Source organism: Antechinus flavipes, chromosome 5, assembly GCF_016432865.1.
Source record: "Antechinus flavipes isolate AdamAnt ecotype Samford, QLD, Australia chromosome 5, AdamAnt_v2, whole genome shotgun sequence".
NCBI classification, from domain to species: domain Eukaryota; kingdom Metazoa; phylum Chordata; class Mammalia; order Dasyuromorphia; family Dasyuridae; genus Antechinus; species Antechinus flavipes.
Genome location: NC_067402.1, coordinates 284,047,432 through 284,060,590, shown reverse-complemented (window position 1 = coordinate 284,060,590; position 13,159 = coordinate 284,047,432). Strand labels below are relative to the sequence as shown.

At 48.1% G+C, this 13,159-nt stretch overlaps 1 long non-coding RNA gene across 1 annotated transcript; it reads right to left on the bottom strand.

Annotated features, from left to right (window-relative positions):
- Positions 1 to 2,112: 2,112 nt before the first annotated feature.
- Positions 2,113 to 11,168, bottom strand: LOC127538118 (uncharacterized). Its single transcript, XR_007947678.1, has 2 exons — positions 10,602 to 11,168; positions 2,113 to 7,154 (listed from the first exon to the last, which is right to left on the bottom strand). It is a non-coding gene; the product is annotated as an uncharacterized LOC127538118 (long non-coding RNA).
- Positions 11,169 to 13,159: the final 1,991 nt, after the last annotated feature.

Genomic DNA, 13,159 nt, shown 5'->3' with positions numbered 1-13,159 from the left:
GATTCTATGCACTATGGCACCCCCAGATGCCCAAGGAGATGAAGGCTCTGCAATTATACTGGGTGACCTTCTACAAGAAGCTTAGCCTTGATCCCTCAATTGGTTAGCATGCTCGTCCTTCTCTGAGAAAGGCTGTATGACAAAGTGGATAGAGAATCAGATTTAAAGATAGAAGGACCTGAGTTCAAATCCCATCAAATACATCCTGCTTATGTATGACTAGAGTGTGGTAGAAAAAAAAAAAAAAAAAAACAGAAGAAACAGGATAGAGCAAAGAGCCTGGAGTCAAGAAGACCTGAGTTCAAATGCAGCCTCAGACACTTAGTAGCTGTGTAAACTTAGGCAAGTCACTTAACAGCTCCCTGCCTCAGTTTCCTCAACCAGAAAATGGGAATTATAAAAGCACCTACACCAAGTAGGGTTGAGTGTCAAATGAGATGTTTGTAAAGTGCTTTGTAAATCTAAAAAGAAAATAGATAATTGCAAACTATTATTATAACTGTGACCCTAGGCAGATCACCTGGTCTCCCAGTGCTTAGGCAACTCTCTAAGATTCTAAGTTACAGGTACAATTTCGGTGGCTAGGGAATTTCCTCACTTAGCAGTTCCCTAGCCCCTAGCTCTCTGTTTACATGTTGTATCCCTCTGGAAAACATAAGTGCCAAAGACTGCCTAACTCAAGAGCTTTATACATAATATACAAAATTGCTTGGGCAATGGGATAGGATTGGCCCATTTAACTTCTGGAGACTGGCAGATGGAATCTTAAGAAATAGAGCTGGCAGGCCAGAGCCAGAGCCAAGAGAAATTTGGTCAGTAAGGGCTTCCTTTTTTTCCTCCTTCCTTCCTTCTTAATTCTTCCCTCTTTTTCTCTCCCTTCTGTTCTTTCCTCTTTCCTTTTCTTCCTTGCTCCTTCCATTCGTCTTTATTCCTATGTTCCTCTTTCCTTTCTTCTTCCCTCCTTCCTGCTTCCCTCCCTCACTTTTTCCTTCCATCATTCCTACTTCCTTTTCTCCTTGCTTCTGAGAAAATGGGGTAGTAACCGATAGTTTCCTTATCCTGAGTCTTAGTTTTCCCCTGTTCCCTCAGGACCCTTCCTCTGGAAATTTCATCCCAACCCAACACTTTGGCTGATCTGAGAGGTTGTGACTATCTGGATGAAAGGATAGAACATGCTGCTGCTGCTGCTACTTGACTCCTTCTGATTATATATATAGCTTTTATGTCCTGATTAAAGGCTTTTACTGTTGGTTAAGTGGAATCTGCAAGGCTTGTAGATGGAAAGCATTGCACTAGTGGGAGGTTGGGCTGAGATGAAAATCATTGGTCACCCAAAATATCCCACATCGCATAAGGGGAAAGCAGCAAGGCAACCCAGAGACAGAATTCTCAGGGGACCTCAATGATGATCAATTCTATTGACAGTAGCAGCCAAGCAAAATGACTTCAAAGGCCTAGGAGTGAGTTACTGAACCATTATATAAATGCACCTGAGACACCTGTGGAAATTAACCTGACTCAGAGAGTGACACTTGATCTCCTGCCCGGAACCTCTCAGAGCTACAGGAATCCCTGGAGTCACGTGATGCAAGAAAGGAACCAAATCCCAAAGTACAATGCTTCAGCTGAAACCCAATCTCAACCAAGCTTAAAGGTGTTGCTTTTCGAACAAGTTTGATAGGGCTGGGGCAGCATGAGGCAGACAAATTCTCATGAACTCAAGCTTTTAGGAAGTTTCTACACACCCCTCCTCCCATTGGAACATTCCTCTGAGAGCTTCCTTTTGCACATCTCCCTTCACTCTCCTCCAGACCCTCTTCCTGGTTTTCTGGACTTTAAAACGATGCTGTGGCATCTAATACCTTTTTGTTCCCTTCCCTTTCTTCTATCCCATTTTCCTTGTCTTTTCAGTGTTACGTTTACATTAGAATGTAAGCTTCTTGAGGGTAGGAACTATCTTTCCTTTGCTTGTATTTGCATTTTTAGCATCATGCTTGGCAAACCCTCATCAATAAACCTTTCCTCCCTTTCTTCTCTTGCCTTTATTTCCTTTCCCCCCCTCCATCCCTTCCTTTTTTCTTTCTTTTCTTTTCTCCTTCCTTCCATCTGTTCCTTTCTTCCTTCTCCATCCATCTTTTCTTCCTCTCTCCTTCCTTTTTTTTTGGCTTCCTTCCTTCCCCTCATACTTCCCCAACTCTGGGGTGTATGTATGTGTGGTAGAATATGTATGTGCATGCCTGTATATCTTTTTTTTTTTTTTTTTCACACAGCTAGGAAGTGTTAAGTGTCTGAGAACAGATTTGAACTCCTACTTCAGGGCTGGTGCTTTATCCACTACGCCACAGAGCTACCCCATGCCTGTATATCTTAATTGAGCAAACTCTTGGATAGCCAGTCTTATGTGGTGAAGAGAGAATTTGTCTGAGTCAGGACACTTTAGTTTGGAATGGACCTTAGTCCAATATCCTCATTTTAGAGATGAGGAAACTTAGCTTCCGAGACCTGAGTGACTTTCCCATAGTCATCTGGCCAGGAAGAATCAAACTAGGGATTTGGATTCAGATTTTCCTGACTTCAGGTCCCGTCCTCTTTACCAATTTACTAAATTGTTGATTTATCAATCTCTTACTCTACTTCCAGTGTAAGAGGTAGAATACAAGGTTCTATCTATAAGTCAACAAGCATTTACTAAGTACTTACTATCACTTTTAATAAATAGGAAACAATGTGCACTGATTGGAGAATGACTGAACAAAATGGGGCATAAAAGTAGAATGGATTATTTTTTACCAGAAGAAATTATGAATTCAATAATTATAAAAATGTAAATGAAAAGAAAATTCAGAAGCAGATGAATTCAGATGAGTGACTCCAAGTTATGTGTATGGAACATGTTTTATGCCATTCAGAGTTACTGTGCTGGTTGTTTTTTTAAATTGTTTTTCTTTGTTTACAAGAGGGTGGGAGGGGTGTCAAGGATATCTCCTGTCATGTTAAAAAGATGGGACATTAATACAACTTATTTTTACAAAAGGTGAATTAGAAAAGAATCAGGTTTCAAGACCTGGTTGGATTTCAGCTACTTCTGTGTCTTTCATTGAGTTATTTCCTTTTCTGGGCCTTAGTTTCCTTATCTGTAAAGTAAAAGGGTAGAATTATTTGATATTTACATTCCCTTTCATATAAAATCCTACAAGTCTCTTTACATTTCTCTGAAAAAACTAAAACTAGGACCAATGGCTTAGTTACAGGGAGAATGAAGGAAACAATAATTTATTAAGTGCCTAGGATGTGTCAGGTTTTGTCTTTACAATTATCTTATTTGTGGCCTCACAATAACCCTGGGAGGCAGATGCCATAGCCCTATTTTATAGATAAGGAAACTGAGGGAGATGGAGGTTAAGTTACTTACCCAGAATCACATAGTAGCTAGTACATAGGAGAGACTGGATTTGAACCCAGACCTTCCTGATTCCATCCAGTGCTCAATCCAATTAGTAACCTAACTGCCTGGGCTCTTGCAGCATGATATCTAAAAAGAGTTTCCAAGTGAAGAGGGGAGGAGAATGGGTTAGGTGAGTAATGTAGGGTGGAATCCTTGTCCTTAGAGGAGAAAACTGTGAATTTAACAGAGATTTCTTATGTGACAGCCAACTGGGGAGAAGGGCCTTTCCAAACTGGTCACAACCTTCTTTCTAGGATATTCCATTATTGGGAAGGCTATTTTAGGAACCCCGACTTTGCTCAAAAAAACCCACTAGTCATCATTATATTTTTATTTTTTTGTGGGCTGACATTTGTATATATGAGAAAAAATAAGTGGAGGAGGGGGAAGAGGAGGAAGATGGAGCTGGAGAGAGGAGAATGTCATTCTGTGGAGTTGGGGCTTTATCTATGGATACCCACCCCATCCCATAAAAACCTGAAGACTTTTGACCCTGCATCCCTCCGTTGCTCTCCTCCTTCAGTTGCCAGACTCCTAGAAAGAATTGCCTGCAGTGGTTGCCTCCACTTCTTAACCACCCACTCACTTCTCATCACCTGGCAATTTGGCTTCAGACCTTACCACTCCAGAGAAAAGGCTCTCACCCAGCTGGCGGGGGGCCAATAATCTCTTAACTGTTAAATCAGATGCTTTTTTTTTTTTTCTGGGTCCTCATCCTTTTTGATCGGTTGTAACATTTAACACAGTTGACTATCCTGTCTTCTTGGATGGTCCTTTCTTCCTCTGCTTCTAGGACAAGAATCTTTAAAAATTCTCTTATCTGTCCTTTTCCTCACTCTTAGACTGTTTTTTTTTTTTCCCTTCCAAGTTTGCTTTGCTGGATTGTGAATCCCTAAGCTCAGGTCCTCCCAAGGACCGGACTTGCCTCCCTTTTCTCTTCTTTCTTTCTCTTCTCTCCTTCCTCTCTTCTACCTTCCTTGTTCCCCTCTCATTCCCCCTCCCTTTCTCCCTCTCTCTCATCTGGGTATCAATTCTCATATAGATCATCTCTATACAGATGGCTTCCCATATTTATATAATCAAGACCCAATGTTATTCTTATTGATAGCCTCATATTTTGTATGTACTCTGGAGAGAACTCTTGACTTGGAAATCAGGAGGGCCTAATAAATCCCGAGACACTTGTTACTTTGGAACTCTGAACAAGCCCTTGACCACTCTAAGCTATAGTTCTTTTCTGCTATAAAATGAAAAGGTTGGTCAAAATAACATCTCTGGTCCCTTCCAGTTCTAAATCTATGGTCCTGTAAGTATAGATACACAAATAGATAAATGGTGCTTTACATCATCTGGAAGAATAAGAGAGTGGAATGAATTACCTCCTTCCATTATATCCTCTCCCATGACATCCTACCTTCTAGTTGTAACTATAAAAGCTTGGATCTCCTCACAGAGGTCCTGTAGGGATCTCAGTCAATCAATAAATGTCCAAAACTGAGCTGATCATCTTTCAATTTCTATTGAAGATACTGCCAGGCTTTTAAGCTGTGTTCCCCGAGAAACAGAAATTGATTCTACTCTCTTGCACACAGTAGGTGCTTAGATATGTTTTATTGAATTGAATTGGGGGGAAACTGGCATAGATCCTTGGGCCTTCTGACAGTTAAACTTCTGGTCTCCCAGTTCTTCAAGTGGGGCAGGACACAGGAAGAGGTATAATTTTGTAAAATATTTCTCATCTCTTTCCCTCTTTCCTTCCATGTTTCCTTGTAGATATGGAGAGCATGGTCAAGGCTGGTGAGGTAAGGGGATTTTGGTGAAATGCATTCTGGTTCTCTTTCCTCTCTCCAAAATGAATCTCAAAATGAATCCTGACTCTCATCAGGTCTAGATGTGTTGATCCCTTTAACTCTGGCTTTCTCTCCTCATATTTCCTTTCTTGATGGCATTTACCTAGAACCACACAGAGGCAGCAGGGTCCCAAGTGCCCGAAGGCTGGGTCAGTAGAGACTTATTCATGGGATCTGGAAGCAGAAGGAACAGTGTGGGAAGCCAGAGGGTGACAATGTTCAACTCTCACCTGTAACACTGCCTGTGGGACACTGGGCAAATCACTTCACCTTTATGGATCTCAGCAAGTTGGATGAGAGGACCTAGGAGGTTTCCTCTAGCTCTCAATTGACGATGTGATGTCCAGTGTAACTAAGTAGCTCCATGGCTAGAACACTGAGTGTGGAGTCAGGAAAACTAAAGTTCAAATCTGGCCTCAGATAGTTCCTAGATGCATGACTCTGGACTAGTGACTCAGGCTCCTCAACCATAAAACTTTGCTGGGCTGTTGTGAGGATCAAGTCAGATAATATCTGTAACACGCTTGGCACAGTGGCTGGCCCGTAGTAAATACTACTGGGCTTTCTCTGTTGTACTGCTCTGGTATCCTGGGTCAATCAGTCACCAAGAATTTAGTAAGCATGGACTATGTGATGTCACTGTGTCTAGTGACATTTAGGGGAAAAATAATCATCTTTTTTAAGGACCTCCTTCTTTTTGCTCCCTCAAATGACCCCTTTTCCCAACTCTGGATGGGGAAGCAAAACTTTGAGGAAGTTTCTTACATTATCTGAGCCTACAATTTCCTAATCTATGGCACAAGGAGACTATCGTTGGAATCCTTCCAGTTGTAAAATCCCATGGTCCACACACTTACTATAGACATATTAGATATTATTCTCTAGGAAGATAAAATGTAAGAAAGCTTCCCTCCCCTTCCATGCCAACTGTAAGAAAGGAAATTTAAAAAGCCAGGAGGACAATGCATGAAACCTCAGAGCCAGAGGGCAGGGAGGCTGGCACCGAAAGAAAAAAAAGAATTCAATTACCCTGTTATCATCCCTCATCAAACTCTACAGAAATAGAAACGAGACACACTCATTATGTGGAGAATGCTAAGGCTAGAGCGAGCTCTTTAGCCCACAGGCAGAACCATGTTCAATAAAGTCCAGGCTCAAAGGGGATGAGGGATGCCAATGTCAGAGGGCCACGCTGCTGTCTACTGGGGCCGCTTTGGTGGTGGAATGAGCTTTAAAAAGCCCGTATTTGTCTTAGCCGGAATCCAGTTTCTCATTAGGGTGGGTATCTGCTCTGGGATCAGTCTGCCACATGGCAGGAGTCTGCTCTTGCTTCCTCTTTCTCCTCACCCTGAGTGTGATGGGATGTTTCTCTCGCCTTTGTAAAATGCAAGCCATGGCTGAGTAGGAACAGCCTGTCTATTCTGGTCGCTTTTTCTTGTTACTTAGAGGAAGCTCAGGGGAATCCAAGCTCTTGAGTACCTCTGGTCTTCTGTTGGAGGGAGGGAGGCAAGCCTGTTTGCTTTGGGCATTTCCCAGAAGTTCCTTGGTTTGTGCCAGTTCAAAGGCGGGATCCTGGGGGCAGCTCTGAATCACTGCTACCCCCCCTTCCCTCCAAGGCCTGTAATTGTTTTTCCTGCAAGGAGGTGACTTCACGGAGCAGGGGCCCCGGATCTGGGTGGTTCCCAGGCTCAGTGTCCCAGTTTGCCTCCTGCCTGAGGTCTGGAGTGTCGAGTTCCAGTGGTGCAGAGCAGCAGTGACTTCTTGGACACCATTTGGTGCTTCCAGACACCCAGCTGAGGCAGGCTTTTAATTCCAGGTGTCAGGGATTTTGAGGCTTAAACATCCTTCCTTTTCTTTTACTACAGCAGGGAATCAAATGAGATAAATGATTGTAAAAAATATTTAGTTTAGTATTTGGCACATAGTAGGTCTGTAGAAATGCTTATTCCTTTCCTTTCCCCTTCCCCGGGATTCACAATGAATTTTGAGGTTTAAACATCCTTCCTTTTCTTTTACTACAGCAGGGAATCAAATGAGATAATTATTATTAAAAAATGTTTAGTTTAGTACTTGGCACATAGTAGGCTCTGTAGAAATGCTTATTCCTTTCCTTTCCCCTTCCCCAGGATTCACAATGAATTTTGGCTTAAACATCCTTCCTTTCCTTTTACTACAGCAGGAAATCAAATGAGATAATGATTGTAAAAAGTGTTTAGTTTAGTACCTGGTAGACTCTGTACAAATGCTTATTTATGTTCTTTCCCCTTCTTCCCCTGTTAACCTGAGCTCTACAAGTCTGTAGAAAGTTTCTAGGGGCTTGTGAATTTGGATAGGGGAAAAATTACATCTTTCCTTTCAGTAATCTAACTAAAAATGAGCCTTTCCTTCAAATATCTAAAAACATGATTGTGGGGAAGGGTTCGCAGACTTCACCAGGCTCCTAATGGCACCCAGGACACACACAAGGTGAAGACCACCAGTACTAAAGGAATAGACTTTTTCTCCCTTTCCCTAATATTTTCTTCTTCTCCCCTTCCAATCTCTGCTTCACAAGCAGATTATTTGCCCCCCCTCGCCCCCCATACTCATATATACTTCCCACTGCTCCAGAACATTTGCATTCATAGGAACATACTAGAGTTAGATAGTGTTAAGTGTCTTTGGGAACTGGAGTCCTTCCCATCACTTATTTCTAGCTTTGCTGCCCCCCTCCCCCACTTCCTGGGTCTCTGTAGGTATTCCATACATGCTTATTTATTCAGCAGGGTCTGGTTTCTCTTTGTTCAGCTTTTCCATTCAAACATCCCTCTAACACCTCTCTGTTTTTCTGAGGGACTCTGGATTAACATGGCAGACTAAAACAAAGGACAAAGAAAGGCACTGGACAGCCTTGGCCCCAAACCTTATTCTGGGAGGCTGAAGTTGGAAGCTGTCAGAAAAGCACCATATTTCCAGGTTACCTTTGACCTATCCCTCTCCCACTTCCAAGCCAGGGTAGGTACTCATCTACCCTTGGTACAATGCCGGAAGGGGGTTCCAGCAGTCCCAGTCATTTGGGAGGAGGAGACCTGAGAAAAATTATCTCTTCCCACCTCCTCTATTTACAAAGCAGGCAATTCTACACACCTAAGAGGGATAGGATTTGCTCAAGATTATCCAATGGAAGAGTCGGGGTTTGAAGATCAGCTCATTTTATTTTAAGCCCAGAGTTCTTTCCACTTTGCTGGACACATTTGGTTCTTAGACCAGTCCACTTCAGGCTCCAGTTGGGAGGCACTTTGGCCTTCCAATCTGGGACTGCTGGAAAGGCAGAAGATGGAGGGCAGGACATTAAAGTGGAAAGTTGGCTGCATTTGGGGTCAGAGGGCTTGAGTTCCAAGTCTGACTCTGCCATTTACTGTACCTTAACCTCTTTGGGGCCCAATTTTCTCTCCTAAAGCAGGAGAAGGGGAGAGATGAATTAGATCCATTTCAACACTATATCTAGTCCATGGCTTCTTAAACTTTTCACACTTGTGACCCCTTTTCCCCTGAGAAATTTTTAGGTTATCCCAGGCATGTAGGCATATAAAATAGGTATACAGATCAAGCATTTACTAATAAAACATGACTTTGCAATCAGAACATTCAGCCAAGAGAACCCATATGGGATTATGACCCACAGTTTAAGAAGCTAGAGAATAGGATCCCCTGCCCCCAAGCCTTTAAACAGGAAAAATTGTCAGCCTCACTAAATCACAAGTCAGTGAAACCCAAGGCTACCCCTCCCCCCACCAGGGCCGTAGAATGTACAGGTTTGCTGGGAGGAACTGTTGGTTTTTCATCGTATCCCCACAATGCTTTGCACACATGGAGTAGGCAATTAATAAATGCTTATGGAACAAACGAACGGACCCAGAGAGCCGTTTCGGGATTAGGGCTGGGATGTGCAAGACCCGGAGGCAGGAAGACTCGAGCCCAAAAAAGGCCCAGTTACTAGCTGTATAACCTTAAACAAGTCATTGAATTTCTGCCTCATCTGTAAAACGGGAATAAGAGCCCTTCCCTCTCCGAGTGGCTGGAACAAATCATTGTAAAGCGCTAAGCACAGTGCCGGCACACAGTAGGTGCTTTATAAAAATGTAGGCTATTTTTTATTATTGCAAGGGGGCTTTTTTTTTTTTTTTTTTTTGCAAGTAAAACTGGACACGCAGAGAGAGTCCTGGCAATCTCTCTCCTACTCCCACAACGCTTTGCTCTCAGGCACAGGCTCCTGGCTCCCACACGGATGAACTCGAGCCATAAGGGTTTCCATCCTTTAAGTCTAGCACACCCGGGTCACCTCCGCCCCGCAGCTCCTCCCCCTCCTCTCGGGCTCCCGGCCCATCACTCTCACTGCTCAGATAAGCACTTACCCGCCAGGCACCTCTCCAGCCGGGAGAAGAAAGTCTAGCTCCAGGCTGACAGGCCCCGCCCCTTTACCTGGCGAGGGTAACAGGCCACGCCCCTTCACCTGCCGGGAGGAGTAACGGGCTTCTCCTGGCTCCGCCTCCACGCTCAGGCTCTGTCCCACAAACAACAGGCTCACCCTTTCACCTTCTTAAATTGCCCTGAGGGTAGTGCAATGAGCCTCTTCTTTGGAGGCAAAGGACTTGGGTTCAAATCTTGACAAGAATTTATTCGTTGCCTACTAAGTGGGCTAAGCGCTTTATAGTATCTCATTCGATCCTCACAACTCAGGGAGGTTGGTGCTGTTATTAACCCCCTCCTTACAGCTGAGGAAACTAAGGATAAGCGCCTTGTCCAGGGTCACACAGCTAGTAAATGTCTGAATCTGGATTTGAACTCGGATCTTCCAGCCTCCAAAACCAGTGCCAGGTAGGCATGATGTGGACAGGACAAATTAGGCGTAATTACGGGAGGATTCAAATCCCAGCACGGACGCTTACTAGCTAGCTAGCGTCACCTGGGGGAAAGTCTCAGCTTCGTAATCCCGTCCAAAGAAGCGTTGGGTTCCCATTCGACCCCTGGTTGTGTGAGCTTCAGCCTGGGGGTGGGGCTTGGCTAAGCCCCGTCCCTCGCTCTGTAGCCACGCCCACACAGGACAAATTCCGTCCCGCCCATTCTTTCTTTAAGAGTGGCTCGCCTTAGACCAACGACCCCGCCCCTGGACAACAGATCACACCCCCGTACCTTACAGAGACTCCCCCCCTCGGGTACCGCCCCCAAAGCCCCCGGGCCACGCCTATTCCTGACTCCGCCTCCTCTCCTCTCGGCCCCGCCCCTCGGGACCCGCTCTCCGGTTCCTCTGCGCCTTCTCCACTCACCTCTCCCGCCTCGCCTCCCGGAGATTCCCGAACTTTGCCGATTCCTTCCCTGCAGCCCGGGTCGGCTCGGGCTCGGGCCCTCCTGGCTGGAGGCGACGGAGATTGCCGAAGGGCTTGGGCCCCGCCTCCTCCCCTCGGGCCCGCCCCTGCCGGGCTGCTACGACGGCGGCTCCGCAGCTCCGGGCCAGTCAGCTCGCTCCGGGTCTCGAGCCCCTCCCCCAAATAAACATCCGCCCCCCGGGGATCCCGGACCCGCCCCGTTCCTTTCCTCCGGTCTACAGCCTTCGAGAGGTGTGTCTGTGTCTGGCTCCCCGGCTGCGAGGGTTGAGCGTGTGAGACACCGAGAGCGCGGGAGCCGGAGCGCGCGGGCGGATAGCCGACGAGGGGGCCGCGTGCGCGCGCGCGGCGGCATCAGTGAGGGCGCGTGCACTCTCGTTCTCCGTAGCGAGCCGCGAGACCCCGAGGCCCAGACTCATAGCGAGGTTGAGACCGAGGCTGCCGGGAGCCGGCCGAGGGGAGCCCGGCCGAGCGAGGCGAGAGCGCCAGGGGCCGGCCCGCCGCGCACGCGCACGCGCCCCCGCCCGCCCGCGTGGGGGAGTGTGCGCCCGCCTTGGGGAGTCGCTCGCGCGCGCGCGCGGGGGGCGGGGCCGCCGGGAGCCCGAGAGTCGCGACAGTCGCGCGGCCGGTGGCGGGGCGCGGCGCGGTGAGCGTGTGTGAGGGCGCGAGAGGCGGCGGCCTGTCGCGTGTGGCCCGGAGCGGCGGAGGAGGCGAGGCGGGGCTGGCGGGCGGGCGGATGGCGGAAGGGGCCCAGGCTCAGCCGCGGCCGCCGCCGCCGCCGCCCCCGCAGCCCCCCGCGCAGCCCGGCTCCGCGCGGGGCGTCAAGCGGGAGCCCGAGCTGGAGCCGCCGCCCCCGCCGCCGCCGCCCCTGCCGCCCGCGGCCCCCGGCCCCGCCGATCCCGGCCCGGGCAAGCGGCAGCGCACCGACGAGGGGGCGGAGGGCGTGGGGACGCCGGCCCAAGCGCGGCCCGACGAGGGGACAGCGGCCACAGCCGGAGCGGGAGCGGGAGCCGGAGCCGGAGCCGGAGTAGGAGCGGCAGCCGGAGCTGGAGGCAGCGGCATGCAGGTGAGCGGGGCGGGGCCGCCGGGGCACGCTCGCGGGGGGGCGGGGCCGGCAGCAGCGCCGGGCTTGGGGGGTGGGGGGAGAAGAGACACTTGGGAGAGGGGAGAAACGGGACACCTAAAGGGGGACATCTGGTGGGAGGGAGAGGGACGTCTGAAGGGAGACCTGGTGGGGAAAGAAGAGCTGGGACGAGGAGGACACCTGGGGTAGTGTGGGAGGGGTACTCCCGGGGAGCTGGCATCTCCTGGCAGGGGAGGCACTGGCCGGGAAGGGGGCCACCCGTGGGGCAGTGGGACACCTGGGGAGGCGTCTTGGGGGGTCTTCCTAGGGGAGCCGGACACCTGCCTTGAGAAGGGGATAGTTGGTTTGGGTGGGATTAGATTTTAGAGGACCGGCTGTTTGGGGCGAGGCGATGCCTACCTTTGAGGGCACTCTAGGAAGAGCAGCATGTGTAAGATTGAGCGTACCCAACTTTTAAAAGCATACCTGCTTTAGGGAAGGGGACACTTGGTTCTGGAGGGAGATCGAGTTTGGGGGAGAGGAACATTTGGTGGGAACTGCAAAGCAGGGTAGCTCTGGAGGAGGAGATGCTAACTTAGGGAGTGGGGACGGGCACTCATTTTGAGTGATAGCTACTTGGTTTTGGGAAAAGAAGCACCTGGTTTGAAAAGTGGAATCTTGAGATTTTGGGGGGAATGCTCGTTTTGGGGAAGGAAAATATTCATTTAGGAAACATCTGCTTTGTTAAGGGGCATCCGGTTTTGGGGGAATAGAATGGGGTTCTTACATTATGGAGGGAATGCTATCTGGTTTTGGGAAAAGGGAGGATATCCTGTTTTGGAGAGATAGCACCCAGATTTTGAAGTTTGGGGAAGAGCTAGGTTAGATTTGAGGGTTACTTGTTTTGGGGGAGTTATGGTGACACCTGTTTGATGAAGGGAACATCTAGATTTTTGAGCTGGGGCAGCCAAGGTTTTTTAGGGGAATAGCTGTTTTTGGAAGAGGGGCTGTTTGGTTTTGGTGGTCCTAATTTTTGAAGAGGGCCATTTTGGAGGTAGTGTAGGACTGCTTTTTTGTGGGCGCTAATTTTGGGGGAGAGAACACTAATGATGGAACATTTGGGGAGGGGGTTCCCAGTTTTGGAAGTGAGAGGCTGAGGAGAATTTAGTTTTGAGTGGGTTATCTGGTCTGAAAGGGAGATGGATGTTTTCAAGAGGGGAATTCTCATTTTGTTTAAGGGCACCTGTTCTGAAGAGTGGGAGAGGTGTTGAGGGCTACAGAGAGAGGTCTGTATGGCTACATAGAGAATGGAAGAGGAGAGAATGGGACCGGTGGGGGTGGGAGTCCCCCTTTGGTCATCTCCCTCCTCTCCTGTTGAGAAGGGAATGGGAGAAAGTTTGGTTTTGGTGCTTGGGAGTGAGCAGAGAACCAAACAAGA